Source organism: Pseudochaenichthys georgianus, chromosome 6 (genome assembly GCF_902827115.2).
Source record: "Pseudochaenichthys georgianus chromosome 6, fPseGeo1.2, whole genome shotgun sequence".
Classification (NCBI taxonomy): domain Eukaryota; kingdom Metazoa; phylum Chordata; class Actinopteri; order Perciformes; family Channichthyidae; genus Pseudochaenichthys; species Pseudochaenichthys georgianus.
In genome coordinates, this window is record NC_047508.1 from 29,335,461 (window position 1) to 29,351,967 (window position 16,507).

Consider the following 16,507-nt stretch of genomic DNA (forward strand, 5'->3'; position numbering starts at 1 on the left):
AAAACAAAAAGGTAAAATGGTTATTGAATAAGGTCTGTTTTGAATGTTCTACATGGAGGCATTTCTGGAGTTCTTTCCTTGCCTTCTTGGCGTGCAAAGTGTTCTGTTTTTAGTTGTAAGTCTTGAAGACTTGTACAAACACAGTCTGTGAATATTTAAGCAAAGTTCTTAATGCTGAAAATTAACCGCCATGACTGGAAGGGAGAGACGACCTTTGTTAAAGTTATTATTTCTTGGTTCAATTAAAGTGCTGAAAGTGAGCTCCAGTGCTGAACTGCTTTCAAATCAGCACTGTTATTCAATCATTACTGTTTATGTCCTCATCTCACTGACAGTCTTCAACGGGCGTTAAACCAACTCAGGTAATATGGTCTAATAAATCGGGACCAATAAAAAGCATTTAATCGCGAGTGTCAACATGATTAATTGTGCACTAAAATCCATGTGAGACCTCCCAGTCATGGGGGCAGTGAAAAGGCATTTTGCATTTCAGCATAACTAGCACCAGGACGAGCAGTTCTGTGAGTCTGTCCATGGAATGGTATGAATATCAAATTAATAATTCGTCATGTAATTTCTCCTCAGGAATCACTACGCCTCAATCTGGTTGGTGAATTTAATTATTAGCAGCCTTTTTGTTTCCATGTCCTTCTCATTACTGTCAGGATTGATGTAACATAAACTTCATTAAAAATTAAAGCAAGAGTCTTAATTATGAAGCTACACTGACTGAAGTTAGAATTAGCCAACTCAGTGATGTGCAAATGAGAGCATTATTTAAGAAACATGCTGGAAGTAGTTATGCTAATTTAAAGAGTTCACAGTAGCAGACCTTTTCACTTGCAGTTGCATATTCATTAAACACACTATGCAAATTTAATGTAGCAGTCTTAGTAATGCCTTGTTAATTTATTCAGATTTATTGAGTACGACTTGTAAAAAGTACCAATTTAATTACCCTATCTCCTTGGAAGGTAAGGGATGTGGCCAAGGTTTTAAACTGTGTAAATCAGGATTAGTGTGGTTTGATGGAGAAAAAGGGAATGAAAGGACACTGCTGTTAATGGCCATGCATGAAAGACATGAAATGATTTACTTAAGATATGATTCAAGTAAAAATGTGTAAAGCATATTCAACCGGCAAAAAAAGCATATGTGCTGGTAGAGCTGAGGTGGAGTTCATCATGCATAGTCTTCATGTCATATAGTGTAGCATGAACTCCCTGTCTACTGAGGGTGGGGTTGTTGAATTTATAAACACAACACTTTACCCGTGACAGACTAAATTGTACCAACAACGCCGAACAACATCTCGAAGTCTACTACTAAAACGTAGTGCAAGTGAATCCATTTGAAAAGCAGGAAATACACCAAGCAAACGTATCGTAGTCCAGAAAACTCTGTTACAAGTTTTGCTTAGAGAAAATTAAAGAAGTATGATATGGTTGTTCCTCGCCACCTGCCCTAGCATGACCTTTACCCTGACTCTGTGTATGAAAGGTAGTAGTATTTAAGACAAAAGCACTATAAACACAACATATCCAATAAGTGCTGGTTGAATTGAAAACAATGGAATCATTCAAATTAATTCCCAAGCTATACAAATAAGTCATTTGTTTTAAAACTGGGATTTGTATGAAACCCTTGCACCGATAGTTCAAATCAGGCTGCAGGCTTTATTAGAAGTGTAGTTTCTTTCCTTGTATTTAAAATTAAAATATTCTTAATTTGCAATCTATAACTGTCACAGCATGTAAAAATGCTGGTTCAATAAAAGGTGACTATTACAAACAACACAGCAATAAACATTTGCATCTGAGAGCATGTTTACTGTGTTGGAACGAATCCAAAAATAAAGAATTACTGCACAAAGAGAGGGGTGTTAATTAATATGCACTTTTAATTCAATACATAAACCCCTGAAGAAGAAGATAAACACGCCTGCACACATCTGGGCACGGCCTGTTTATTATAATAAACCTTTCTTTTGCAGTCGCATATTCTTGCGGAGCAGGTTTTGATCTGTATTCTAACAACAAAACAAAGTCTTCTCAGGTAACAGACATTTCAAAAATAAGAAAGACAAAAAAGAAAAGCTAGCCTGTGCAACCAAATAATCTTGTTAGTTTCAAGTGGTATGGTCACTTGTCAGTGCCTCTGTGTTATTCCTCGGGGACACAGTTAACAGACTGAACTGGAGAAAATCCTCCTTGGGGCCTTCAGGGGGAAGAAGCCCAATCATTGTATCATTGCTATCATTGGTTGTAAAAAAATAACCTGCAGACTAGAACTGAGGGGCCACACTGAGGGCCACACACACACACACACACACACACACACACACACACACACACACACACACACACACACACACACACACACACACACACACACACACACACACACACACACACACACACACACACACACACACACACACACACACACACACACACACACACACACACACACACACACACACACACACACACACACACACACACACACACACACACACACACCACTGCAGGAGACAATTATAGGCCTATTGCTCGTGTCTGTTCATCCCTCCCTTGTTGTCCTGCCGGAGTCCCTTGGGGGTGTGTGTGTGTGTGTGTGTGTGTGTGTGTGTGTGTGTGTGTGTGTGTGTGTGTGTGTGTGTGTGTGTGTGTGTGTGTGTGTGTGTGGAGGACCTTATACACACTGACATCACCTCTTACCGCTTTGATGAACAAGAATGAATCGTTCATGTGTGATGCAGCCATCCATACAAAAAAAAAAAATCTGAAACAAACACTCTCTTTACAATTAAGCTGCTTGGGGTTATATTTATTTGGAACTGAAGGAAAATGACTTACTTGTTTTTGGACAAAAAAGGCACTTAGAGGAAGCAAATGTAAGAGCCTGAAAAGATTGCACACAGTATAAACTACTGATGTGTGTAGGCGTTAGCGCTGCACCACAAACACCTCTGAGTTGATAACATAAATATTGCTTTACTCAATTATTTATGTGTTATTTATTTACTTGAAAAGGGAAGTATTTGTAGGAAGAATCACAGCAGTTTTGTCTAATATATTGTTGCACGCTTTAGCAACATAAACATGGTTATTTTCATTCTGCATGCTTGGGGTTAAAAATGACCCCAAATAAGTTTGAAAAGCAATAAAACTAAAGAAATGTTTTCAATCTTTCTAAAGCAGGACTGAAGAGTTTTAGATTATTTGAACAAACAGGAAACAATTATTAGAGAAATCAAAAATACTAGTGTTTCTCGTAGACGTTAGTTGTTTTAGCTTTAGTAGAATTATTACTTACATTCCTATTTCCAGACCATAGAAAGGAGGTTTCCAGATAACTGATTTGTGAGTAGGAGCACAGGGAACAAAGATAGTCCATACAACTGTCTCATTCACAAACAAACACACAGCACGTGTCCAGGTGAAGATAAGCCGGACATGAGAGCCAGTTGTCATTACATCTGTATTTAAAGAGACTGAGTTTCCCGGTACAATGGATGTAAACATTGCCATTATCATGTCTACTGCGGCAGTTTTCCCAACGCTCATAGTGCTGATGTCAAAATCAAAATGCTGATTGTATTCATCCCTATTGAACCTCCAACCAGCAGATGACTTAATATACGTCCTTTATCATCTTGAGGGCAATCATTTCCATTTTTCTCACCAAGAGTGACAGATGTGAACCATCCCATTGACCATAATTAATCTGTGTTTAAAATGAACAGGCCACCGAGTGGAGGAGGCATTGCCCAGGGTCTGAGGGCCCATGTCACAGTGGTGTCTGTCTGGCCCCATGCATCTCAGTGTAATTATCCCATTGCCATGAATAATGGGACAAGGGGGATCAGAGTGATGCTTTGATAGAGATGAGATTAGTTTAATCAAGTTCATTGCTTGGGCTAGGCCACCGAATCTCATCACCCCTCCTCTCAAATCACCAGACCCTCACCCCACCCGACAAAGCTCCCTTTACGCCTGCCACATTAGCCAGAAAAATTTATGACATCGTTAGTTTTAAGTGCTACCTCTGTTAGGACAATGCATACTTAAAGCAAAACCCTTTGTGACTAAAGTATTCATATTAAACGGGACAAAAGCAGGAGTCCTGAATCTGTAGGCAGACTCTTATCATATGGTCTGTAGACATTATATCACAATAATGATATTACAATTGGTCTGCCTATAGTAGAATATGTTCAATACAATTCTATATTTACTTTTAAGTCAGACATATGGCATATACCTTATACATCCATCTATTACCTAGGCCAACAGTGAGTAATTCAGGGTCACACAAATTCATTATAGAAAAACTGTTGGTTTTCAATAGTTTAGGCACCTCTCATTAGAAAGTCAAACATAGGATTTATCATCGTAAAGTGTTGGCCCCCCCGAGGCAGATACTCATGTACAACAGTAATAATGTCGCAGGCCACAGTGTGTATTTACAGACTACAAATCATATTTGCCAAAACTGACAAACCCAGCATGAGACAAAGGCAGCGGAGTCCTATAGTGAAGTTAGCGAGGAGAAACCCATAAACACATGTTCCCTGCAGCGCACCATCACTCTGCAGCCGGCCTGACGTCAGAGGACAGGCCTTAAACTGTCCACAGAGGACTACAACTTTGCAAACAAAGCCCCAAGTCGAGTCTCTTCGGAAGTCCCGACTTTGACTTTCTCCTAGCTTTGTGTCAACACTCTGCCTCGCAGCCCACTCTACAAAAAATACCATTATTACAGCACAATTTGGGAGCCATTCATCAAATAAGACATAGGATTAATTAAGCCTGAGGACTGAATTAGCCTCCCTCTTCACTCATCAAGGTGTACCCTTGGCCCGGGGTTGGATCTGGGGGGGGGGGGGGTGCGCTCCACGCTGGTGGTGAGGGGGGGTGGGGGCAGGGATTTCATATCACTACCCTGTGTTTTAGTACAGTGCACTTTCATACTGGCACAAAAAAATGGAAATCCCTTTATCCCCAATTTACATATGATGTATGACAATAAAAAGCTCCAAAGGGGAATGCTGCCACAGTGCTGTTCATTACATATTAGCTTTATGGCAATATATTAACCACGCTGAAAGGCCTATAGGAACAAAGTTGGCAAAAGATTGGATGACAAATGTGTATCCCTGAAGGTACTTCTTCACATTAAAACATAAACATCCATCTGTTTTGCATGGGTATCAGCTGTATTAAACTCATTAGTATCACATTGATACATCACAATGACATTCAGCCTTTCAATGTTGTTTTAGAGAAATTATTTCACATTCAACACAAGGACAAGCACTTAAGACAGAGGTGGACTCTTCTCTTTATAATGAAATATGATGCAGGTGTGTTTAATGTATTGTGATGGCCTGTATAAAGATTCCCTCCCTCATGTACAGAGATATGACACACACACGTGCATACCATGCACTGAGTTCATTAGTCCATAGCATCCTGTCCCTCACTGGAGAGGGTCATGCTTTTGATGAATGGACTGTGGAGCTTGTAGCTTCAGGCTAGGATTCAGCACCTCAAGAGGCAGAGAAGACCTAGCTCTGGAGGGTGAAGAAAGAGAAGAAAGGAAGGAGGAAATGAGGGACGGAGCGGAGGAGAGACGTGCATTTGGATTACCCAGGAGTTCTTGTCTCCCCCGAGTCCTGCATCCGACAGACATTAGGAATCTAATGTGCTATTATTCTCCATCACCCCCCTAAGCCTAAAACATCTGTCCTTGGGGTGTCTCCGGTAATAGACAAGGGCTTTCGGACCCTTCGCTAAGACAAGACAGCAGCTTCTACAAGGGCCCTTGACGTCCTGCCGACTTAATCGGCAAGTACTTTCACAAAATTGACATTGCCTAGAGAGTAAAGCAATCAGCAGACACGGTGTGCCAGAGCATTTATATTTCTGCAGTGTTGCAGAGACGGTGAAACCTGACCTTTAGCAGGACTGGCAAAGAATTACATTTCTTTTCAGTGGTTTTTACAACTTTAAATAGGTTTCTTGGTGCAGTAGGTGGGTGAGTGGTTAACAAGATATGTTATTAAGTGCTAGTACCAAGAATATTATTTGAAATTATTTGTATTTGCATCATCGGCAGGGATACTGAAGAGGAGTGCCGTTATCTGAATACATTTGAATTTACATTGAACATATCTCTCACAGTTTTTTTATGTATAAAACGTTTTGATGTTTTTGATCGGCACCCGGGTGATGAATAAAATCAGTGGTTCATCACAGAGTTTTAAGCAAAAACAATAACTCTAAAAGCTACTTTTACTGTTTATCTCCCTTGCTCAGACGCTTTCTTACCTTTGGATGTTCTGTGCCGCAATTTACAACATGGCTGTAAATGAAAATTGAAGATTTTTTCCTGCTTTCAACACATCCCATGAAAACACATACTCACGCTGGATTTATCCTAACTATTACTATTTGTGAAGCCAAAGCCTGATATACCAAAAGGTATAGGACACATTGTAAAGTATTGAGTACAAACTAATACATTGTTTGTTTTGGTATCATCAGGAATTTGTTGACAATAACAACAACAAATAGAATAATTGTGGGTGATCTAGACATTTCTAACTAAAACATAATGGGTAAAAGCTCTGTTTTCACTGCCAATTGCTCCTGTGGATTTATCACCTTATGATTTAACTGGTTTCTGCAAGTGACATTTCATATTAAAGCCTGTGATGATGTGAACATTACAGCCCAGTTAAAATCTGTCGGATGTAAAACTCACAGCTACCTTTGCACAATATAGAGAAATTAGTTATGCAGTTTTTTATATCGCCACAGCATGAGAGAATAATTGTTTTCATATGAATACAGATGCAATATTCATGATACTCATTTTTAACATGAAAGATCTGTTAATGGAGGCATAGTATTTGATGTTGTATTTCTACTAATTGAATTAAATCTAGTCAAAGAGCAGAAATATTTGTCTTAAAGGCTTTCAAACCCCCAGGCTCTGATTATAAATGCATCCCGTTAAATGAAAAGAATATATCTTGATTCATTAATTATTGATAAGGAGAAAAAATACTATGGGTACTCATTAATTTAAGAGAAATAATGTCTCGTTGTTACGTAGGACGGCATAGCAACAACCCCGCTATGAGAAAAGCCCCACAAGATCCATCACACAGGATACTGGAAGCAAACTTGTTTAAATAGGACGTTTGCTGAAGAGCTGGTGTGGGCTGAACAGATGGCCAAACCTGTGCTTTTCACTCCTGTTTCTGTTGAGCAATTAAAAGTTTCTGGCTGTTTTTCTCCCTTCCCCCCGAAGTACAGATTGCAAACATGACAAGAGGTCAAATATCTGCAAGGGAAAAGGAGTGGAACAACTGTTCCACCGAGCTGCTCCGGCCTCAGCTGGTGTGCACGCGGACGGTTGTTCACCTGAACGAGGACTGGTAATCACCCCACACCGAAGTGAATAATTAGTGTAATAATTACCAGGCTTAACAGGAATCTGTGAGCTGCCCTCTCTCACAATGCCATCAAGAATAACAGGTGTTGAAAGTGCCTTGAAGGGACAGAGATTAAAGATTATTTCGCTATCCCGAGTCTCCTTCAGGCACAACTGTCTTGTGTTTCATCCTGTCATCCACAGCGAGGGTCGTGTGGGGGCTCATTTTCCTCTGGCTTGGCAGTTTTGGGAGCCAGGCGTTTGACAGAGAGTGAATGTTGTTTAATCTGGGAGTGTGAGCCGTCCTTGAGATCTTGGACTCTCCATGTCCACATAACCTCCAGCTACATAGAGTTAGGTTGCACTAATGGTTGTTATTAGCTGCCATGTTGACTTTGCCTTTTATTAAATAGAAATCCTAGAGTCAAAGAAATACATTTGTTGGTGTGTATTCAAGTCAAGTAATTACAATTTTAAAGAAAGAGCAGATTACAATTACACAAACAAATCTAAATTAATTAATTACACAATGATACTTGTGTATATTGATGCCAATGTAACCAGATTCATCTTGAGTTTACAACAATACAATAACCCATATTTAATTCTGTGATTACCATTTAATGACTTTAATTTCCTTATTTAAAAGATTGGGCACTACTTATCTGATTTCCGTGGCAGCCTAGCGGTTCTATGTACTCTCTGTTTTGACTTAAGCAATGAAGCAAGTGAGCCTTGGGGTGTTTGTTCTTGTAAGGATTACTTAAAGACTTGTCAAGATGCCACAACTCGTGCTTCGGTTCCCAGGCTCTTTCTGTGTTTGTTGTTCACACTTCCTGTGTGTTTTTGAAATTGCTACAGCAGGTGCAACAAATCTTACGCGCAACAAATATTAGTTTTTAATGCTTAACAAAGTGTATTTTGTGTTTTAATTACAGTTGAACTGGGATGGTCCCGATAGTACAGGCCGAGTTATAATGGGTCATTTTATTTGCAGCTATAATAATTCAGCCTGGAACCATAACGTCATGATATTCTTGCGCCACACAAAAGGATCCAGCTACATAAATATCTATTAGTATGGGATTCCTCTGTGTTTCCATCCAGCGATGACTAGAATATGTGAATGTCTATGCAAAATCAAGATGAATGTGCAGTTGAAACAGACATTGGTTGATTTTAGCATCAGCATGACATCCTGCACTTTATCTTTTACCGTGCCCTGTTGTCTTATGATGTCGTATCATTAGTTTCCCTGACAGTGATTTAGGATTCAACCATCTACCCCATTGACCTGTGCTGTGTTTAAATGTAACCTTCTCTTAGCCCGGGCCATCGTTTGTCACCTCTGAGCTGTCAAATACACATAAATTGGAGGGGACCTGGCATGGCCGCTGACAGGGAGACACAGAGGGGCTGCAACACAGAAGCGGGGCAATCAGCTGCATCTATTGCATTTACATGGTCTGGGAAGGTGAGCAAGTTGTTCCTGAAAGATTACCACCTCTAATTTCTTTGGGGAGGGTGGGACCTTGGTTCTGCTGCCAAGCCTGCTTTTCAGGTCAGGGCCCCCTGAATGTTAACTAAGACCCAGGAGCAGGTCAGCAGGCAGGCCAAGGGACTGGAGGAGAGCCTCTTACACTGGTGGCCAGCAAGTCGTGCAGAAAGTCGCCATCCATCTTTGGCACAATGTTAATGATCCATTCGGGGAGAGGGCTGTGGTTAGAAAAGCCATCCAGGTAGTTCTCCACTGGTGCCTCCTGCTGCTAGGTGCAACTCCCAGTCTGAAATCTCTGCCAGCCAAAAGAGAGGCTTGCTAACCAAAAACTCCCTGGTATTTCTTCAATAGGAGGCAGAACTGTTTGATGTCCTCACAGCTGCTTGTCAACCCTCTGGTTGTCTTCTATGAGCTATGCTGCGAGAAATGTTCATGTGGTGCCACATACAGCTCTGCTTTCCATTTTTTTTTTTACTTTTACTTTGATGTAAATTATTAAACATTTCCGACTCTATCTGAAACTGTGAAGAGACCTGCAACCATGAATTGTACAGAGTGATTCTATATATTGTAGCTAAATTGCAGGGTAAATAAAGTTAAATGCAGTTCAACCACACTATTTTAATATTACTTTGCTTAAAATTACTTTGTATTTTATTGCTACATGTTTAATTTCTCAATGTGGCTATAGTTGTTCATTAGAATTAGCTGTGTCCGTCTATGTTTTTCATGTTTGTACTGTGTGTTTGTTTGTAGAAAATAATATCATTGCGCTTGTTTCAATGTAAAATCATACATGTCTCAGACAAGCAAACAATAATAATAGGTGGTTTTTCATTACATACATAATGTGCTAATTTATTTGAAAATGTAAATTAAGATCATGTTAATTTTAGAATCCGCTCCAGATAGCACTATTCAAAACTAAGCTCAGTTAATGATATTGAATTTTAACAAGAAAACATACTCAATATTTAACAGCCAAAGATTACCCTTTCATATTGTATATAGATTTTAAAAGACACATCATAGTAAACACCTACAGTATGTTCACAAAGTATGCAGCACATACTACCCGCCTTTAATAATAAGCAGGTCTTACACGTAATGAAGGCTTACACCGTGAGAGAATAATATATACATTGTTTATACTCTTTCATTAAGAATATTTTCCATCATATTCATAATGATGTAAAATATTTGTATGACAATATATATAAGAAAGGAAATAGTAAAAAAAACAATACACTGTCCTATACTTAAAAAATGTGCCCATGTCATTTTATCTAATTTAGTTTACAATGAAATGGCCAATTAAAAATAACTGCATTACTTAGTTAATAAAGCAGAGGACTGACTCGAGGGAACATTTCATTGGCAGTTAATTATGCAGTCTGGTATTCTCAGATGTGTTCAGCAAATGTACAGTAAGACTATAAAGCTGTTATTGTGCACTTGTGCCATTTTATATTTGCACAACAGTAAGCGCAGCATGTGTTTTGTAGCTGCCGCCACATGCAGAGGCCCAGCAGGTTTAAAAACAATAAAATGCTATTGTTATTTGTATCAGAAATGCATTATCAGTAAGCCATAACTCCCTGGATTCAGTCACTGTGACATAAGGTGGTAATCCCTAATGTTTGATTATCACAACATGAGTATAATCATATATTTATGTTGTTGATGATGTGTAATCTATAACTAATACAATACACAGAAGAATTAATGTCCACTATGTGGATAATGTTCCATGTATAAATAAATATACATGTATGAAAAATATATATAAGTTGTGCTTTATCGTCATTTCTGAAAGTATTCTTCAATGCTTTTACCCATCTTCATTGAGTTATGTTGCGACGCTTTCTGTTTCCGTGTCTTCTTTCTGGGGTAAATGATGCTTGAACAGCAGGGAGATCGCTCACTGTTAAGCATATGGTTTGGTGCAAAAGGTCACCAGTGTTTCTGAGGGTTAATACCAACCGCCCAAACATAGACAAGAGGGACCCATGCATATTAATGACAGTCGATATTCCCTTGTGCAAAGACACAAGGTAGATGGAAAATCCTTTTTTTAAACAACAATGAATGTATAGTGTTGAATGCACTTTTGTCACAGCTTATTCTTATACCATGTGATAAAAAATAGAATTGAGACTTATAAAAAAAGCCATTCTTTCCTAACTGTTTGCTCACACTATCATACTATCTTTCACTCAGTTATCAACAAGACAACTATCATGTCACAAGATAGACTAAAATGAACTGAACTCATAACATTTAAATATATAAACTTGACAAAGGTTTGCATTAATAAGTGATGTTTCTCCTAGGTATGATTTTTGCACTTTTCTTTGTCGACATTTCTCTTTACATTGACAGTGAGCGGGATCGGTCTCCCCTCAGCGATAATAAGAAATATTGGCTTTTAACAGCCACTTTAAAGCATATGGACGCTCAAGGCCATTCCAACATTGTGTAAAAGCCTAAAGGGATTCAAACAGAGTGTAGTTTCCTCCACCAAAACAACTATCGCTTTATGTGAGAATTAGCAAATAGTTATTATTTCTGTGAAATACAGTAAAAGGGTCCGTGCTAACATGCGCTGAAATAATAAAATATTGAAAGGTCTATGAAACATAAATGTGAATTTTTGCTACATCTGTCTCTTGCTAATTGAGTTGCTACCAAGAATGTTAATACTCTGGAGAATAATTTGTCAGTGCAAAACATCGAATGGACCAATTTATTGGTTGCTGCAGGCTGTAGAGTTCCAACAGTCTTTGATCAACCTTTTTAGGTCAGTATCTCTCGAAATACAGAGAGGAGAATTACATAGCAGAGAAAATATTTCATCTTTTTTAAAGACAAGGAAAAGTATTTTTGTAGTTACACTGTTTGGCTGTAATGGTGAATACATTCTTTAAAGGTCTTGAAGACAAAGTCGGGAAAAAACATCTTTTGTGCATGTTATTTATTGTTTTGTGTGGATGGTAACTTAAACATTTATCATAAAAAAGTGACAGAAAGAGTAATTATAAGTTTTGCTTTTTCTCCTCACTCGCTGGATATAAGATGCATGTACTGACAGATACCGGCTTTTCTGACACTTCCATAAAAACGACGCTTCAAAGAGTCTCCTGTTGGCTGAGGGGTTGATCAATCTTTGACTTTGAAACATTTTTGGCATTTTGACAATGGATGTACTAAAGGTTGTTTGATAGCTCAGTCAGGTGTCAAAACTATAGTTTGCCTTAATAATATAATAACTACTTACTGGGTTATAATGATGTCCTCAGTGAACCTGATGTAATGGAAAATGCACTCATTGTATCAATAGTGCTTTACCTTGATGTATGTAAAACAGTAACATCCAATGTTGACCAAGTCAGCCTAAATAAGCAGGATACCATTTCTTATTGTTTTAACAGTAGCATAAACATTTTGTGATTACCTTAACTAACTCTAAACTTTAATAACTTTACTCGACAATACCAGAAATATATGTAGAGTTATGCTGCAAAGCAGATTGTATTTACTTTAAACAGAAAGTGACAATAAAAGTGATCATAAAATATTAGACAAACTGAAAAAATCCTAGTTTAGGTTCAGGTATTATCCTAATTTTAAAAAGGACATATTATTAACAGAACCACTGTAAATATTATCACCAACATGTCTTTGGACAGAGGAAATTAACCCAATCGATCCATCAATTCTACAAAACTACTCTTGATTCTTCATTGGTGAATTGCAGATTTTAGTGGTAACGAGGCAAAAATAGAGGGAACAATATAAAGAAATCTCACAAATCTACATCTGTGTTCCAATGCAGTTTGAGTAGAGTTTTAACGCTGCCAACTAATAAAATGCTCATTATTTGTCTTATTTTTTAGTGAATTAATACTGTCCGACCACCCAAGAGCCTGAGCTGTTCGTCCCTAACAACGTTTGCTCTGCATGTGTTTAAGAACTATGTTTACTGTTTGGCACCCTGGGCCTTGTTACCATGGTGACAGACAACAAATCCTATAGTGATTTTTTTAAGGACATGTTTTTCTGTTTCACCACATTGTGACATTTTACAGTTACAGGTGACAGCTGGATAAATCAAACAACATTGGAGTGTCTCACATGTGTTTTATAGGTAATAAAGCATGGTGTATTGTAAAAGTACAATATTTTAACAACATTATGCAACTCATTTTTCTATAACAAATGAACAGTGCAGCTGGTCTTTCTCTCTTTAGCAAATTAAGATACACAAAACAGCCAACCGTTTATGCTGATCTCCACCTTACCCCATTCATTATACCCATGAATGGTCCCATGGTTACATGGCTGGAAACTGAAATTATGCTGGCAGTTTAAGGAAACATTGAGTAGTACATTTAAAAATGCTGAATTGGTTTAATTAATTTAGAAATAGTAGAATTAGCTAGTGGAGGCCTATCCTCTTGGGTCTCTTCAGAAATGCTGTCTCAACACAAAGATTTGTTGGTCTATGTCTACATGAATCTAAATGCAGCTTTGTTTGATTACATTTCCCCTAGTATTCAAATTAATGTAAAGAGTTACAGTCTCTTGGTACAAATGATCAAACACTATCAACTGTAATATGGCAACAGACATTTCACATTTAAACCGAGCCAACATCGTAAAAATCGTAGATTAAAAATCTATGAGGCAATCCAACTATCAGTCAGAATTAGTTAATAACAGACACAATAAACTAAATCATGTTTGCTTGAAATATACCCACACTACATAACAAGAGTGAGGTCATATAATTCATTTCTACTGAAAACATTTCCACAAGGCCCTCCAGATAAGATATCAGGTTGTACAGCGCACACCACATCATTAGCTCACACATGTGCAGCGTCTCAAAGGACCTTTAATTTGAGTAGGAAAAGTCTGTTCCTCCGCTACGAGGTTAAAGAGTGGGTGACAAGTGAAGAAAATCACAGCGGAATGCATTAATTAGATAGACCTAAAAGCATATTTATCAAAGGCTAAGCCATATGGGAATTATCTTAGAAAATATCTAGTGAAGACAGGACAGGTTAATAGAATAAAAGGCCTTGAATAGAATGTGTGCTTATACATAAAATATCAACCTGATCTCACATGTAAACGAATCATTAGGATGTAACGATTAAATGTTATGGCAAGCAGATCCTTAACAACTGCAATGACCTTCATGTGGTTTGACAGTGACAATTGGCTTCTTATGTTCACTCTGATTAAAATGTCAACGCCTTTGATTTAATTCATCTCGCCATTTGGACGACTCCACATCAAATGGACCAATATTTGCTCAGAGTGATAAGACTGATTGCGTGAAGTTAAATATGCTGATATGAAGAATACATATTTCATGAACTGAAAAACAGTACACTGGACCGCAGAGGAAATAAACAGAGGTTTTGACTGAATCATCTAAACTGTGTCAGTCACCAGTGAATGTGAAGGGGCTCCCGCCACAGCTCATGATGACTGATGGCCCCTCAGTGGCGATAGAGACAGACGGAGCTGATTGAGGGGGCTTATCTTTATGGTGGAGCCATTGAATTGTTAACAGGATGTGATGGCTTGTGTCCGCCGAGTTGAGCTGGGAAATAAAGCTGTTGGGCTCGGGCTACCCCGCCATCATTCACAGAGGTAATGATCTCTGTCTGGCTCAGAAGTAGTTTGCCCACGGGTTAGTAAGGGCATGACACAGCGTCAGGGAAAAAGTTGAACTTAGAAATACCAACTAAGGCCAGAACAATGCAACATTTTTAATACATGTAGTGGCCAATTTAACAGAGATTTGAATATATTATAAAATCTTCACACAGTTTTTTGTAAGACATGAGTATCCGTGTATTTTCTAGCCATGTGTATTTTATTTTCATTATGATTCACAAATAATAGTGCAGAAGTATGCAAAAATTAAAATACAGCTCTTTAAAGTCCCATATGTCATAACACTATGGCAATCTTTTTTAAACAAACAGTAAGATATCACCATGAGTTTATTATAAATGATGCTGGAGATGTTCAAGATCCAAATAGAGGCGAGAGTATGTTGAAATGACGCAGTCAAGATCTGGCTCCACTCAATTATCTTTAGCAGGATAATTAATCAATTCAGTATGCACATCCAAGTCTCAGAGGTGTCTTTGAGATAATTGTTCTCATTGACTTGAATAATTATTTGTTTGCTGATTTAATCATTCTCGCATTTGGAAAACAAATGAACTGTGCTGGTACATACTCCAAATGTGTTCAGACTTTTGATGCTGGTAGGGGACATTTTTCAAAAATGTAGTATCAGACTGAAACACTAATGTTAAAATAAACCCGAATGCAGAATATCTCTTGAGAAATTAACTGCAACCAAATTTATGTCATTATGTGTATTTTCCCAGATCCCTAACCTCAACTTGTGCAAGGTCAATAAAACATGAATTGTTTCTGCCTCGTGGCATCAATACAAACTCCGCTGAATCAAAGGCTAATATTTCTCAGCGAGGAGGTCAGCCCTGGGTTACAGACAGTATGTTCTCATATGTGGCATGTGGAAAACAATTGTCTGAGTCCTCAGTTCACACCATTACAAGTATGAATGAGACCTTATGGCTACCGTTGCAAATAGCACAAATTAAGAGGGTCATTTTAATGGCATTCACTACTATTTATCATGCAGTTCTAAATGTTTTGCTCATTTGTTTCCATTAAATATTTCATCTTCCCTTAAATATTCATTTAACTTCCTCTTTAAATTTTGTACCAGTCTCTTTGCAGTTGCTATCTTTTTGCCTCCCTTTTAGGCTTTGCAATCATAAATAATTATTCATCTACACCCAGAAAGAGATTGCATAAAACATGCACATGAATCCTTTTTGTCTTTTCTCATTAGTGATATACTTCGAGTAGCCTAAATACATCCCGCTACCCCACTTATGGAAATTGGCTGGAGAATCTTCCTAATGATTCTGCTTCACAAATAGGTTACAACTTCCATCTCTGATCCTAGCGTTCAACCCTTCTTTCATCATGAAAGGAGGGGTCTGCTACAGCGGCCGCGTTAAGAAAGCAGTTCTTGTATTACTTTTAAAAGGAGAAACATTTTGCATCAGACAATGCTACTATTTTTTTGTGTTTTAATCATCAGGGAACTGCATGAAAAACAATAGCTGCTCTCTGACACCTAATTGTGTATTGAAGAGAGATTTGAGAGTTAGTGTAATAAACAATACAACATAAAAATGACAATAGTGCAATATGTAGTCGTTCAGGCTATACTTTGCGAGGGCTTTTTTTGCAGCAATATCATAATGGATGATATTTATATTATTTGGCTAAAAAGGAAGCTTTAATAATTATTTTTCATTGTCAGTATTTAGCATTTTCACTACAATTTCACACTGTAAAATATCAATAAAACAATAATAAGAACACGTACAAAATGATATCCAAACTCATGATTAATGACATGCTATTGTATTTATTTTTTCTCTTTTCTTTTTACATTTTGGGTATAATGGTTAAATGAATTCACTAAAAACATGAGGC